Source organism: Callospermophilus lateralis, chromosome 9 (genome assembly GCF_048772815.1).
Source record: "Callospermophilus lateralis isolate mCalLat2 chromosome 9, mCalLat2.hap1, whole genome shotgun sequence".
Lineage (NCBI taxonomy): Eukaryota > Metazoa > Chordata > Mammalia > Rodentia > Sciuridae > Callospermophilus > Callospermophilus lateralis.
Window position 1 is genome coordinate 44,947,268 of NC_135313.1, and position 16,381 is coordinate 44,963,648.

Sequence of the window (16,381 nt, forward strand, 5' to 3'; positions counted from 1 at the left end):
AGAAACAAAATCTTTACATAAGAAAAATGGGGAAACTATTTCTCTCCTAGTTATAGTAGTGAGCAGTTTTAATTTAAAAAAAAGCGAAATATTCCTAGGAGTCAATCACCATTTTTACCTGCAAAGGTCATAAAAGGGATTTTCTTTGCTAGTAGTCATTATAAGGTCACTGTGCCCAACTGACGTGTCAATGAAAAAAGAACACAAATTGAGCTATGAATATAATTTCTAAAAAATAAAACTGGCACGAGTAAATGAAGATTCAGAACTTCCACACAGAGTGGAGAGATAGCCAGGAGCAGAAAAAAGAAAAGTCATTCTAAAGAAGCAGTTATATTTTTAACAACTCTTCTGAGGCCACCCTGGCATAAGTACTGGACAGATGGGTGTAGTGATAATTATAAACATATTTTTACCTTATTTTTTGCAGCTATTAAAAACACTTAAAATTTAGAAGATGTTTCTCAGATGCAGCATAGTAGATTTCATAAAATGTAGGTTACGTATTTTATTGAAACAATGACTTCCATACAGACATTTACAATTTCTCAGGGTAAACAACTAAATGCATCAGTCTTACTGATGGCGGGGAGGGGGGGGATCTCTGTAAGAGAGGAGCTTTCTGGATTAATGCATCCCTTGTTGATGATAAATGTGGGGGCCTGGAGGAATTTGAACTCTAGAGGGAGGGTTCAATATCTGACAAGATCCTGCCCTATAAATTAAAAAAGACCAAAAAAGAGCTTTCAGTAGGATGTAACCAAATAGTTACTGTGCATTTCCATGAATGCAGAGAAAGGAGGCTTAGATAATAGACTGAAGTTTGCAAAATAAAAAAATGAAAAATGGGATTTTGAAATATGCAGTGTTTACATCTTCAGGCTAATCTTTTGACCATTAATTAGCCCAAACATATAGAGTTGGAATGACTTGCTTTTCAGTGCAGGCAGTAAATTTCCCTGTCCCTCACTTTCAAGTACAAAGAGTTGACATAGAGTTCTTAATTACAAACAACATAAAAGCACTTTAGTTAATTTAGGTAAAATGAAATTTCTGGAAGGACATTACAGACTTACAGACAGATTCTAAGATGGAACCAGGCTATGTAGTCAGGAATAGCACAGAGATAGCATAACACTAGTCCTGTGGAATCCACACTGCTACCATCACCAGGCACACACATCAAAGTCCACTTTGCTAACCTAAATCTGGGCATCAAATACTAGATTAGAAACTCCTATGTCTGCCCCTGTCAACAAAATGTATTTGCCAAATTTATCACTGTCAGAATGGCTTCCATGGTGCTTGTTTCTTATCACTAATTTTTGAAGGTGAGAAAGCAAGCTTTTATTTTGGAAAATGACTCACAAGGAAGGATTTCCTTAATACACATAAAATGCATCAAAGATGTTGGGAGGAATTATTAAAAACATCAAAGGTGTCAAAAATATCAAAGAGGTGAGAACATTATGGATTCCTCTGGAGTATCTTCACAGTGGTATCTAAAAAACAATGTTTACCATTGACTCTAAGTCCACAATCTGGACCTACCAACCTCTCACCTTATCTCCTGCTACTCTTTCCACCAGCCACAAAGGTCCTTCATGGTTCTCTAATATGCAAAACTCTTGCAACGTTAGGATTTCTGCCTCTGACCATCCCTCTTCCTGGAAACCCACACTCTTAAAATTATGCACCAGTGACTCCTGTTTTGATCTCAGGTCTCAACCTAAATGTTACCTCCTATGGGAAGTCTTCCCAGGCCACTCCATCCATAGCCATCCACCACCACACACACCAGCCACATTGTTCCTTGTCACCAGGTTCTATTTGCTTTATGGCACTGATCACTAATAGATTTGTTTTTTTTTTTTTTATTTCCCATCTAACTTGCCAAAATGTCAGTGTCTGTGATCTGATTTGTCTTTTATGTTGCTACATCTTCCACACTGATGTGTGTCTTTGGTTACCATGTGATGCTTCAATACATGAACATATTAGGTAATGTTTAAATTAGGCTAAGCATATCATTTCTTCATGGTAAAAATATTTGGAATCCTTCTTTCTAGTTCTTTGAAATATATAGTAGATTGTTGTTATGTATAGTCACCCTACTGAGCAACAGCATACCAGATCCTTGCTCCTTTCTTACTGGACCTTAGTACCCACTGATCAGCCAGCCCTTCCTTCCCCATACTCTCCCTGATCTCTCTTAAACACCACTATACTCCCAACTCCTATGAGATCAACATTTTTGTATTCCACATATGAATGAGATCATGTGGCTCTTGTCTTCTTGCTCTAAGCTTATTTATAACATAATGATCTCCAGTTTCATCTGTCTTCACAAGTGACAGGACTTCATTTTTATGGCTGATTAGTAATCCATGGTACATAGATACATTTTCTTTACTCATTTATCAGTCAACAGACGTTTAGGTTGTTTATACTTTTGACTATTGTGAATAGTGTGGTAATAAACATGGGAGTACAGATGCCTCTTTAATAGACTGATTTCATTTCCTTTGTTGTTGTTTTTCTTTTTCCTGACACTGGAGATAGCAGCCTGGTCCTTGCACATACAAGGCAAGCACTATGCCACTGGGGTACATTCCTAGCCCTCACTTCCTTTGGACATAAATACAGTAATGATATTGTTGGATCATATGGTAGTTCAATTTTTAACTTTTTAAGGAACTTCCCTATTGTTTCCCATTGTTACCAGCACTTGTTATCTTCCTATAATGGTCATTCTTACTGGCATGATGTGATATCTCCTTGTAGTTTTGATTTGCATTTCCCTGACTGTTAGTGATGTTCATGATTATTTCATTTGCCTTGTGGCCATTTGTATGTCTTCTTTCAAGAAATACCTGTTTAGGTCTATTGCACATTTTTAATTGGGTTATTTGGGTAGTGTGTGTGTGCATGTGTGTGTGGGGGGGGGTGTTTGCTATTGAGTTGTTAGAATTCCTTATATATTCTAGATATTAACCTCTTGTCAAATGTATAGTTTGCAAATATTTTCTGCCATTCTGTAGGTTTTTCTGCCATTCTGTGATGCAATCCCATTTGTCTACTTTTTATTTCCTGTGCCTAAGGGTCAGGTGCTTCTCAAAGAAAAAGAGGCAGCAGGGCAGAGAAGGAAGAATATTGTCTAGGGAAAAAACAAACTGTGAATTCTATAATTACACATTTCTGAGTCCAAATCTGTTCACCAAGAACTCATTACACCCTTGTAAGATTTTTGAGATCATTAAGTGTGACCACAAATGTAAAGGGCCTTTTATAGCATGATAGGTATAAGTGCTTCATAACTGGAAGCCATAAAAATTAGTATTAATTTATGAGCAATGAAGTCACATCTGAGTTCATATTCTCTGAACAATATGTGAGGGGAGACACATCCTTAACAAAATCTAAATCAACGAGTTTTCCTGTATACAATGAGAGAGCTCGAATTTCATGCATAACTAAAATTTACTGGAATTTTCTGTGACAAGGATGTTTCACACAAAGATTGAAGCCTCTAAATTTCTTTCTAGATATTGATGCCAAGCCCACTTCAATCTCAAAAGATTATGCAGTCACTGTAAAATAAGATCAAAAATACACTATTATTTCCACTTTTATGTATTTTGAAGCACTTGTTGAGTCAAATGCTAAACAAATGCTTCTAAAAGCACAAAAGCCATTGAAAATAACCCCTGCCTTCAAGCCACTCTGGTTTCATAAAAGAAACGCACAAAATGAGCAGCAATGTGATACACAAATTGCTACAGCAAGTCAGAGGGATGGTACCCGGACCAAATTGAAAAAAAATTTTAAAAGGGTTTTTAGAAGAAGTGATTCTGAGCAGAATCCTAGCTGAATGATCAAGACGAGTTAACCAGAAGTACAAAGGGCCAGACATGCCCAGAAATTCTTTGCAGATGAGGAGGAAATAGTATCTACAAAGATCCAGTGGAGAGTTTAAGGAGGACATCTCTGAGAAACAGCAAGGTTAAGAAAGAATAGGGTCACAAAAGCCCCCAAAAAGGAGCATTTTAAAGAAGAGGCTGTTCCTAACCCCAAGAATGCTAAAACTGCAAATGATTAATTTCCCTTACTTAGTCTATTTTCCCCAAAAAGAGAAAGAATTTATTCAATTAATTGTCACAAGACCTTTCTAATCTGGCACTAATCCCCAGTTTGGGGTCAAAAATTATATTTTAAAATAAATGCAGGTGGTGTTAAACATTATATTTTCATCAAAGCTCAGACTCGTGTTCCTTTTTAAATTCCTTTATATTAGCAACTTTCCTGAAAGTAATTGTACCTTGTCTTTCTCTGTGCATGCAATGCCTTCGAGTCACCTTTCTTTGGCAATTTTCTCTAATTCCTCCAAGCAGCATTTTTCATTTCCTCCCATAAAGTGACAGCACTTTCTACATTACTTCTATTACAGCTCTTAGCAAATTGCCTTTTAATAAGTTTCTTTCTTGCTAACTAAGATTCTGGAGGGAAGGTTTGATCTTTGTATCCCAAACATGATATCCCTCCCATAAACTTTTTTTTAATCTTAGAACAGCTTTAGAATTACAGAAAAGTTGCCAAGGCAGTACAGGTCCCTGTGGAACCTTTTGAAATTCAGATTTACAGATGGAAGGTCAGGGGTAAGTCTCAATGTTATGGATTCCTAATAAGTTTCAACCTCATGCAAAGGCTGCTGGGCCATGGTCCCCAGTTTTGACAAGTGCCAGACACACTAGGGGAAAGTTCTCAGTCCTGGTTACAAATTGTAATCACCTGGGTATTTTTTTTTTCTTTGTTTTTAAATTCCAATGCCTAGGCCCTCTCTCCTGGGGTTCCTGTTTAATTAATCTGTCATAGATCCAGTAATCTATATTTCATTAAAAAGTCTTCAGGTGATTTCAATGTGCATCCAGAGTCAAAAACTCACTTGCCCTAATTCAATGGACTCTCATATCCTAGCAGGCTCCCAGTTTCCTCCTTTGTACAACAGAAATAGTAAATATCTGAGAAGTGGTTTGGGGACTAAATGAGAGAATGAAAGTAAAACACAAAATGCAGTGCCCACTACATTCTTTGTGCTTAAAAATGTTCATTTAAGATTTTTTTTTTTAAGACATTTTCCTAAGCTGTCTGTCTTTCCAGGGTTAGACTGCTCTCAGATCCCCAGCTGTCAAGAGAACACTTGAAAAGGTCAAAGTTCAGTGCTAGGGTGGAGTCACTATAGAAATTCCCAAGTCTTTAGGGAATGCAATTGAAGCATCTTTTGATTGATTCAACAGACCCTGCAGCTGAGACTCAACTAGAGGGAGTCCCTGCCTGTGTAGGACAGACACTGCTTTGTATGGGACTGTCCAAAGTGTGGCTACTTAGTTCTAAGCTGCTTTTCATAGAACAATGAGTGATCACATCTGCACTGCAGCTGGTCTTCAGGAGAAATCTCCAAGACTGATCTGGTTTTAAACTGCTGTTCATAGGCTTAAGGGCAAAGCTCCTAACAAAATTCAAACAGGGGTCATATTGTCATCGAATTCAGTAAGAGGGCTCTAACAATTGTAAAATAACATACTTTTAGATGGACTTCTTCCAACATACAACCTTTCTCCAACCCTAAAGAGGATAAAAGTGATTTGAATTTTTAACAGCTTCTGCATGTTAAAGAGTTACCTGATCTTTATTTTCCTTGAACCTACAGTTAGGAGATTCTCAGGATAATTTGAAAAGACAGAGCTTATACATTAAAAGATGCCATTCATAATTACTACCTTCTTTGAATTAAAAAAAAAAAAAAGAGAGAGAACAAATACAAGTATAATTAATTCTGGCTTGACCTAAAGCAGTTAGCATCTCTGTATCTTTGTCCATGATATTTTCACCTGCTGGGGGGAAAAAAAAAAAAAAAACAGCAGGAATGCTACTTACAGCCCCTTCAAAGCCCCTAAACTTTTGCCACTGACATTTTATAATATCAGAATAGTGTTCTGATTGGTCTCACCATCCAGCTGAACTCCCCTAACCCCAACTATCTGCCACACTACTGCCACAATATAAAACTGATCAGATTACTTAAATTCCCAAATTCTTTAAAATGGTATAGAAATTTCTCCAAGATTTGAGCATTCAAGAAATGGAATAATGTGGCTGGAGTTGTGGTTCAGTAGTAGAGCACTTGCCTAGCCTGTGTGAGGCCCTGGGTTCAATTCTTAGCACCACATATAAATAAATGAATAAAATAAAAGTCCAGAAGCATCAAAAAAAGAAAGAAAGAGAATAATTATACAAGTTATTTTATGACTGAATTTTTCTTTCTACAATATTTTGTGGTGAGTTTATAATAACAACTTACATTTTTTGATTATATGAAATGTTTGTTAAAAATGTAAATTGCTGGATTCCATCCCTGGTCTTTGGATAAGGAGTCCTAGAATATTCATCTTAACCCTCTAAGTGACTCTTACACACAATAAACTTTGAGAGTCACTAACCACAGATAATGTCTTCAAAACATTATGGTAAGACAGTCAAAAATTGGAGGTTTCAATTATGTTTATTTTGGCTGGACAAAAGAAACCATAAGAACAGTTACAAAATGGAATGTGTTATCATTCCAGCTGATGAGACTCTGGCCTCTGCAAATAGATCTTGAATAACTAGTCTCAGGGATGTGGTAGTCATCTTATATCAAGAAAGGGGACGAAAGAGATCATTTCTAGGGTCTATCTCAGCTGTAGGATCATAAGACTGTATAATTAAAGAAGGTTAAGGCTAAATTACATTTTGGAGACCAAAAAAAAGAAGCATTACCTGGAAGAAGAATTATGAAACTGGCTGGATTTGTTTTTAGGGAGTAGTTTATTGGTAAGGCAGCTCTCAGAGCTAACCAAAACCTTAATTAATTGAACATCTTTTTCCTAGAAAAGATTAGTAATGAACTGGGTTTTTTGTTTGTTTGTTTGTTTTTGCTTTTGCTTTTTTTAAGAGTTTTTAACTAATCGTCCTGTGGTCAAGATGTCTTGGACAGAGTGAAAGGACCAGACAGCTTTGGCATTCCTGGCCCACTATGACAAAAGGCTGGGGGACAGGGTCTCTGGAACTATGTAGATACCAGTTATCAAATTTAACTTTTCATTTTCAAACTAAGAAGAGGAAGCCCAGAGAAGTGTGCTATAAAATTCACATGGTTGGTTAGTGACAAAATAACTATCTTAGAAATCTACATTTAGACACCTAATCTGGTACTTGGGTAATAAAGACTCCTTTAATATTACAAATTGCTTTTGAATCAAAATCCTAAAAAGTTAGAGAATCAAAGAAAGTCCAAGTGTGAGAAAGTTTCATATAATAAATGTACCACATTGTAAACAAACGGCTTGACATAACTGCATTTAAAAAGTAGATTGACATTTCAAGGATAGCTACAATAATGCCCCTTATGTTCTCAGAGTTATAATTTAATTCTGTTTGGCAGGAAAATCAGTGATTACTCTTACTTTCTGACATTTTAAATAAAGATGCCTTCCAAAAAGGAAAATATTATTTTCAAGTATATTTCTTGTGCTATACATAATTTACATATATATATATATATATATATATATATATATATGTAAAGTGTGTGTGTATAGATAGACAGATATAGTTTACATAGACATGTCAGTATTTTAGTAGATATGTACATTTATAGGTCCTTATGCTATATATACATTAATGATGGAATATTATAGTTTTTTATTTTTTATAAAATCTGACACATCTTATTAATGCTATTTTTAAAGACTGACTTAATTTATCAACCATATATTTAACAAAAAACATTCTTTTTACAAATATCCAACTAAAGAGTTTGAGATTCAACGGCCTAAGTCATTTCAGTAAGTTTTGTAACTTTAAATACCATCTACATGTTGAATTATATCTCTAGCCTAGACATTTCTTCTGAACTGCCTATTCAATGAATATCAAACTTACCAGGTCCAAAGTCAAATTCCTAATCTCTTCCAAACTCTTCCCCCGTTGTTTTTGTTTGTTTGGGTTTTGTTTTGTTTGTACAGAGGATTGAACTCAGGGATGCTCTACCACTGAACCACTGAGCTACATCCCCAACTCTTTTTATTTTTTTATTTTGAGACAGGGTCTTGCTAAATTGCAGAGTTTGGCCTTGAACTTGTGACCCTACTGCCTCAGGCTCCTGAGTAGCTGAAATTACAGACAGGTGCCACTACACAGGTTCTCTTCCTTCAATGCTTCTCCTCATATCAGTTGCTACGGTTGACATAATTCTAGATTTCTCTGTTAACATTATATATACATCAGCAAATCTTGTCCCCTTTGCAAAAATATATCCTATCACTCTTCACTATCTTTGCTGCTACAATCACCATCGTCTTCCTCAAAAGCCTCCTGACTGGCATCCCTGCTTCCACCTTTGCTGCCATACAGATACTCTCCAAGCAGTAGTCCGATTGACACTTTATACGTTTACCAACTTGCACTCTCACACTAAGTATATGCCCCAGAAAGGTACTCTAGATCCTCCCACTTCATTCTTCTGGACCTAAATGACTTAATTCCCTACTACTCTCCTACTTGCTTACTTCATTCCAGCCACCCAGTCTATCGGGCAGTGCATCCAAAACTCCATGAAAAAAAGCTGCTGTTCTCTCCCCACATATCTCCTCAGCTTTTTTCCTCACCCCCTTTGCACACCACTGATTATGCCAAACTACCACAGGAATATATACCTAGAGTAGCATCTACATCAGTCAGGGCCCTAGTCAATGGATGCTCCACTTAAAACTGGGCTCACTGGTGAAGAGAATTATGAAAGACTATCAGGGAGTGGAAAAGATGCCATAAAACTAAAAGGGAACCTAAGAGACAGTAATACCAGGGATACTGCCACCACCAGTCCTTAAGGAATATGAGGGAAGAAACATATTAGAAACCAGAGAAGGACCCAATAGGGAAGGCTACCATGAGAAAACTAATAGTGATTGGAAGAGGGCAGCAGGCAGCTTGAAGCACTTGCTAGAGAACAGACCTGAAAGAATGAGTACCCTAAGTTCATACTTCTCTCTCCCTCAGATCTTCCCCAGAAGACCTATCAATATAATTCATAATGGTTTCCTTGCTAAGGCACAGAGTAGGATGGAGAGGGGGAGAACAGCACCTCATTCCATTTCTCCCTATCTTTCATACATAGTGAATTTCTTTTCCATAGCCCATATCATTATCGGATATCTTATGTTACCTTGTTTATTTGCTTGTTTCTGCCACGAGATTGTTCGTACCCTGAGCACATAGGCTTGTGTCTACTTGTGTGCAGTGATCTCCCTATGACCTCACATAGAACTGGCACACATTAGGCACTCAAACAATATTTATTAAATGAATCAATCTTATATGATAGTGATTTTCCACTAAATTGTTTGTTGTTTTTTTTTAACAAACAGTATAAACCATATTTCTTTGAGAAAAACTCCAACAACTCTGGGTAAGCCCACAGGTGATTTGTGAATTGATTCATGTTTGACATACAGCCCAGATAGTTCCAATTTTAAAAAATGGAAAAGAAAGTAATATATATGCTACATCCCAAGAGGTAAGGGAGTATTAAATGTTTAAATATCCATCTATATACCTGCATTCACCATGAATAAATCAAGCCAGATCTCTCATAGGATACTTCATCTGGCAAGAATTCATTACAGAAAAGCTCTTTGAGGGAAAGACATTAGTAGGACTTCTGATTTCCTGGATTTCTATCTAAAAGTATTAAGACATTTGGGGGAATCACTTTATATGTAGCAATCACAAATGCATTACTTCTTTTGTTTGAGCTTTCCAGACTACCCTGAAGCGAGCACAATTAAAGGAAAAGATAAAGCAACAGATCAGAAGGGCAAACCTCTGTTTTACTTGTGAAAATTGAGGAACTCATCTTGGTGAGAACCTATTAGCAAGTAATATACTTGCTCATTCTATTAGCACCTTCTACACCACCCCAACAGGAAAGGGAAAACAGCAGTTAGCATAAAGTATCTTTAGAAGAAACAGAAGACAACTCTGGATTTATCCCTAGAAAAGATTCTTCACACCCACTCCCATTTCATGAAGAGAATAATCTTATTCCTTGGAGACCTCTGTCTTCATTTTCCTAGAAGGATGACAATAAATAAGACTGAGAGAAGAAAAAGAGAGATGAAAGTAAATAGTTCAAGTTATGTGAGGTTTTTGAAATTTACACTAATATTAACCACAGAAGCACAATTTCATACACTCTAAGAGCAGTAGTGTGTATTTTCATCCAGTTACAAATCCTTTCCTCTGAAAGGAAGTAAGACACGTTAGTATAATTGCTCTCCAATTTAAGAAATAATCTTTGAGTTCCTCGGAGAAATCTATGTGCTATCGAGACCCCATTCCAAATGTTTCAGTTTAGGGGTCCATCCAGGTACTACAAATTTTTAATTTTATATAGTGAGCATAGAGGAGACCTTTATGAAAATAAATTTCAAACCACTACAAATTTAATTAATTTGAAAATTATTATAAAATTCATAGAATTCAGGATAACTGCATACATTTTTATATAATTATTAACATGTTTTTTCCTTTTTTGATGTTTTGTTTTCTTTCGTCTTATACTCCTTTGTGTCTTCATATTTCAAATATGTTATATGATCTTCTATCAAATTGAAGGTAATTCAATTCTTCCTATATTGGGGTCAGTAAAGATTCCTCTCTACACAGTTGCTTCTGGTTCCAGATGCTCTCAAATGCATGCATGTCACTAAATGACCTCTGATTACATACTTCAACTGATGGATCTGGATACAAAGGCTCATTAGGAAGCAGTAGTAAAGTTTGTGGGGACATTGCTTTATCAGAACCATAGAAAAAGCTTACATACACAGTGAAGTAACTTCAAACAGTATAAATATTAAGACTAACCATATGGAATTGCTGATGTTCAATCATTTACAACTTCCAAAATTAATGCCTCACATGGTTCACACTACTTTATTCCCCAAACCCAATGCATCTACCAGTTCAGCTCCCCGTTAGCTAGATTCTAACATTGTTCATGACAATCTAATACCACTTTGTGTATTAGGGAAATTAACAGAGAGGGGAGAAAGAATACAAAAGGACCACAATCTTTACTTGATTATGTTTATAACATCATAACTGTAAATTTACCCATGATCATGTAAACAAGGCCTAGGGACTTGGACACAACCTGAGAAGGTAAAGGGCCCTGCAGCTAAGGTCCATTAAGTTTCTAGTAAATCTCATCTGCTATCTCAGTCCTGTCACTGAAAGTTTCATCCTCTTGACTAATCCATGGAAACATGAAAAATAAACATACCTCTCTTTTCTTCCAAAGAAATAGTTCCCACATGTTACAAATAAATGATTTCAAGTTTTATAGTAACAGCAGAGTATAACCTTATTCATCTATTACTAGGTTCAAATAATGCTATCCAAATAATGAAAATTTCTGTTAAACAAAGAGTCCTCTGTGAGCACAGGAATATCATCTCCCTATTATTCCTTAGGGTATTCAACAACTGCATGTTCTGTACACTAGGCACCTTGCCCTCACATGGGCCTTGTAAAACACTACACCCTCTGATAAAAATGGTCTCAATGCAAAACATAAATGTGTGCTTTATCTGGAACCTGACACTGAGTATTTGCTAACTGGCCCTACAGTAAAATAGCTTTTTGCCCATATGGTTTTAAAATCTGACACAAAGTACCACACAGAGAACAGAGTTCAGTTAGAGCCCTCCACCCATTTTAATAACAATCTTTTTTTTTTTTTTTTCCTTTCCTGGTTTTCCAGATAAGTCTCTCCACTGCACACTAATGCCTTACATAGGCAGATTGTTTATGGGCTGAATTCTGCTGAATCAGCAGCACAGGCCAGGGGAACTCTGCTGAGTATACGCAAAGGCCACCATCTGTTGGAGAGCTTCTAGGAACAGTGTCATCAGCATGAAACACAGTGTCAGCCCTAATAACTACAGGATTGCCTTGGAAGCTAAAGCCAATGACAGAAACTTACTCCAGAAAGTCATTAATATCTGGCTTCTTTGCAATCATTTAGAACACTGCTACAGAAGGAGAATGAATCAAACTACATCAAGCATTCACTCTATATTTCAAAAATAATATAATCATCAAATATAATCAACACAGACTTTAGATTCAGATAGGACAGAACCTCATCTATACCACTCACTAGGTGAGATGCTGATAAGAATAATAGGAACAATACCAATAAGGCTTTCATTTATTTAGGGGCTACTATGTACCAGAATGTACCTTTTAAGTCATAAATCTTCATTCTCACATCAATGCAATAATGAAGATCTTATTATCTAAAAGGCAAACTATTTTAATCTCTCTCATGTTTTCAATCTATAAAAAAAGAGTAATTTCATTTATTTTTTCAAGATTTTAATGAAAAGTAAGTATAATATAAAGTATTGAGCATTTAATAATACATGCATGAATTAAAAAACATTCATTTTATTCAAGTATCATTAAACTCTTAAAGAATATACAGATGGTATATTTAATGACATATTAGATTTGCACTCAATACATACAGCAAAAGTTTAGAAAACCTCAAAAATTTCTTCAGATGAGCTATGACACTGCCTTGCTGATTTCACAGATTTAAGAAACAGGCTAACAAAAAATGAAGCAGAACAGTTTAGTGGAGTGTCTCATCTTTAAATCAGTCAGCATGTATTAAAAGCCCACTCTAGTGTGATAGAAAACTGCTACAAAAGGAAAACACAGCCCTTCTGGAACTGTATTTTATCATACAGAGCATATATGGCTACTGCACTATTTTGTCATCCAGAACAAGGCATCTAAGATCACAATGAAAGGAGTGGGAAAACAAAGCATTAGCTTAGAAAAAGTATTAGTCATAGATCCGGAATCAAGGATTGTGGTGAATTGAGCCGGGTGCAGTATACAATTCTCAGACTAAAATCCATCTTCAGCATAAAACTGGTGTCCACATGCAAGCGTCAAGGTTAGCTGGTGGTTCTATTCCAGACAACTCTAACCCTATGGTGAGATATTACCACTCTCTCCATACCCCACGCTTCTGTTTATCCCCTACCTTCTTAGACAAAATATCTCAAAGGTAGACAGGATAAAGAACCAAGAGAAGCTTGAGAATATACTGGCTGCAGCATCACATAAGTTTTTTGGGGGTCCTAGAAATTAACAAATAATTGCCACTAAGATAAAAATTACAAAGAATGGAAAAGTAAACTTACCTGAATGTTCTTTTATCACCACCCAATTCAAAATAAAATGTCTTACTTAAATCAGAAATATGGACATCTAGAAACAAAGAAGATAAGGAAGCTTACCAGGAAAAAAAAAAAAACTACCCTCATATGGGAGGGAAATATACACATATACACACACATATACACACATATATGCATACCTACATACATAATTAAAAATATATTACTTACACATGCACACAATTGAGAGAAAAAAATAATAGAGTAAATGAGGTAAGATCTAAACATTAGGTTAATGTAGGTAAATAATATCCTACTAGCAAATTTATGCTAGTGTTACAATTATTTCCAAATAAAGTTATTTTAAAAAGCTGTCAAAAAATTCCATAAAATAAAGTAAAAACAAGTAAACTTTCTAGTATTCTGTCCCCTTAAAATTCAAGAAAGCTTACTGTAATAATTGCTATTGTATTTTTCAGGAGGAAAACTCAAAATCTTAGTTATAGTCCATGAAAAATACTGGGTCAGACTACAAAACTGAGGGTTTTATTTTATATGACTCGTATGAATAAATATGAATCTCTGACAAAAACAACAAAGAGACTCAAACTTAAAATAATTCTAGTTAGCCAGACATAACACAAGAATGAATAAGACTTGAAGTAATAATAACTAAATTATAATTTGTTCTCTTTTTAATGACTCCATTATATTCACAGGTGCCAGTCTGAAAATACAAACAGGGATTACATTGCACTCTCCAAGAGGACTACCAAGTACTACCATGACCTCATATATTTCTGGCAAATATGAATGCCTCATATTTTTTAATTATTTTTATTTATATATGATAGCAGAATGCATTACAATTTTTATTACACCAATAGAGCACAATTGTTCATATCTCTGGTTGTATACAAAGTATATTCACACCAATTCATGTCTTCATACATGTATTTTGGATAATAATGACCATCACATTCCACCATCATTTCTAACCCCATGCCCCTTCCATTCCCCTCCAACCTCTCTGCCCTATCTAGAGTTCATCTTGAATGCCTCATATTTTGCCAAGTTAGAGAACATGCTTCAATATTTTATAAAGATGTCCAAATGTCTGCAGTGAGTTTTGGGAAATATAGATTAATAAAAATTTCTCCATGCAATAGTGTTGTTTAGTATCTACACACTTGCTGCAGATTTCAGTAGTTTAAAAATAGGTCAACCTTTCTAAAAGAAATCAAATTTTAAATTGCTGAAATAATTAAGCTCAATTATAAACCTAAGAGTTCTTAACTCACTGTATTCAATGTGCTAAAAGTTTGACTTCGGCATCTATGAGGAAGAGAAAAATTCTCATGTGTCATTTGAATTCATCTCAAAGAGAAAGCCCTGAAAATTGTGTTGGCACTTTATATGTTCACTAAGCAATTATCATTAAAGGATGGGTTTCAGAATGCTCCCTGAAAAACAAGTTAGGGGTATCAGAGACGTTTACAAATTTAATTAAGAATATTAACATTCAGTCATTTACTCATTTAGTCCTGCGTAAATGCAAAAAAAAAAAAAAAAAAAAAAAAAAAAAAAAAAAATGCTGAGCATCATCCCAGACACACCCTGAGCCATTGTAACATGAGGGTCCAGACTGAGGGCCTTCCTAAAGGTTGTCTTAAAATTAAATCCTTATTTTTCTATTTCTGTCATTGGTTCTTTAGACTAAATTTAAGATAAATATACCTGGCACTAAATTTTGTGATGCTATGCTTGTTACAAAGTTCTACTGAAAAGACAGGAAAGATATAAAAGTAACATTATTATTTTCAAAAGCATAATTTTATGACTCAATTATTATAAATGCTTTAGCAGAGTCTATTTTTGTTTTTGTTTTTCCTGTCTGGTAACTTTCTGCATAGAAGGTATGTCACAGGAAAGAAAGAGACTGGGATGCCTGACAATTTTCCCATGTCATTAGAGCAATTTCCCCCTTAAAAATTAGAAACCCATGTTAGGAATCAGGAGTGACCCCAGATAACCCTAAATGACTAGTTAGTGAGTACAAACTTTAAAAAATAAGATATTAGTGAGAGTAAAAGCAGCCTTCTTTTTTTTTTTTTTAAAGAGAGAGTGAGAGAGGGAGTGAGAGAGAGAGAATTTTAATATTTATTTATTTATTTATTTTTTAGTTATTGGCGGACACAACATCTTTGCTTTGTATGTGGTGCTGAGGATGGAACCCTGGCCGCACGCATGCCAGGTGAGCGCGCTACCACTTGAGCCACATCCCCAGCCCAAGCAGCCTTCTTCTTCCCCCAACTTTGTACACACATGCACATGTGCAGGTGTGCGCGCGCGCACACACACACACACACACACACACGCACACGCACACACACACACAGGATCTTCAGATTTCTCTTCAGTGATACATTTTCCTGCAATTCCCACACACAAACTCCTTAAAGGAGTAGGGATTTTGAGAAGGAAGTGATTTCTCTGCAGGTGGAAAAAACATCGAGATTCTTCAGGATATTGTTTGAATAAATATTAAAATAACATTCTTTCATAAAAAAGCAGTTATTCATCTTTCCAAAAATTAGTTTTTTCCAACTGCAACTTTCCAACGTGAGTACTGAAGTCTCCTGAATAGGAAAGAATTCATACCAGGACGTTGGTCCTGTTTGGGACAAAGGAACAGATCAGAAAGCCGATATACCTGACTTTATAGCACAAGACTTCCTCTAAGCTAAGACGGCCATCTGGCCATAAAATGCAAAATAAAATCATAAGAAACACAACAGTGATTCAGGAAAAAAGTGAGATATTACACTTGTTTGTAGATTAAAAGACAAGCTTAATTAAGGGGAGAGGCAAATGGAAGTTGAACTTGGAAGGGAGCGCAGCCACTTACAAATGAATTCATATTAGTTTATGAAAAACAGCAAAAGAGAAAACAGCAAAAGCAAAGGTAAAATCTTGTAAGGGTACAATGACCCAGTTGGTGTAGAGTGCCAGAGTCATGCAAACACAAGGACAGGGCAAATGGTGAAGGGAACAGGGAGTCGGGATTAAGGAGTCTCTACAGAAGG

The 16,381-nt window shown here is 35.8% G+C and overlaps 1 protein-coding gene across 6 annotated transcripts in view; it reads right to left on the minus strand.

Moving 5' to 3' along the window:
* Gulp1 (GULP PTB domain containing engulfment adaptor 1) overlaps positions 1–16,381 on the minus strand; it is a 271,076-nt gene that overhangs the window by 224,004 nt on the left and 30,691 nt on the right. The window contains exon 1 of one of the 6 annotated variants that reach the window (XM_076866248.2): positions 13,320–13,375. The exons of the other annotated variants lie outside the window; for them this stretch is intronic. The gene's annotated coding sequence lies outside the window, so the exon portion shown is untranslated. Of the gene's footprint in view, positions 1–13,319; positions 13,376–16,381 lie in introns of those variants that run through there. 6 annotated transcript variants of the gene reach the window in all.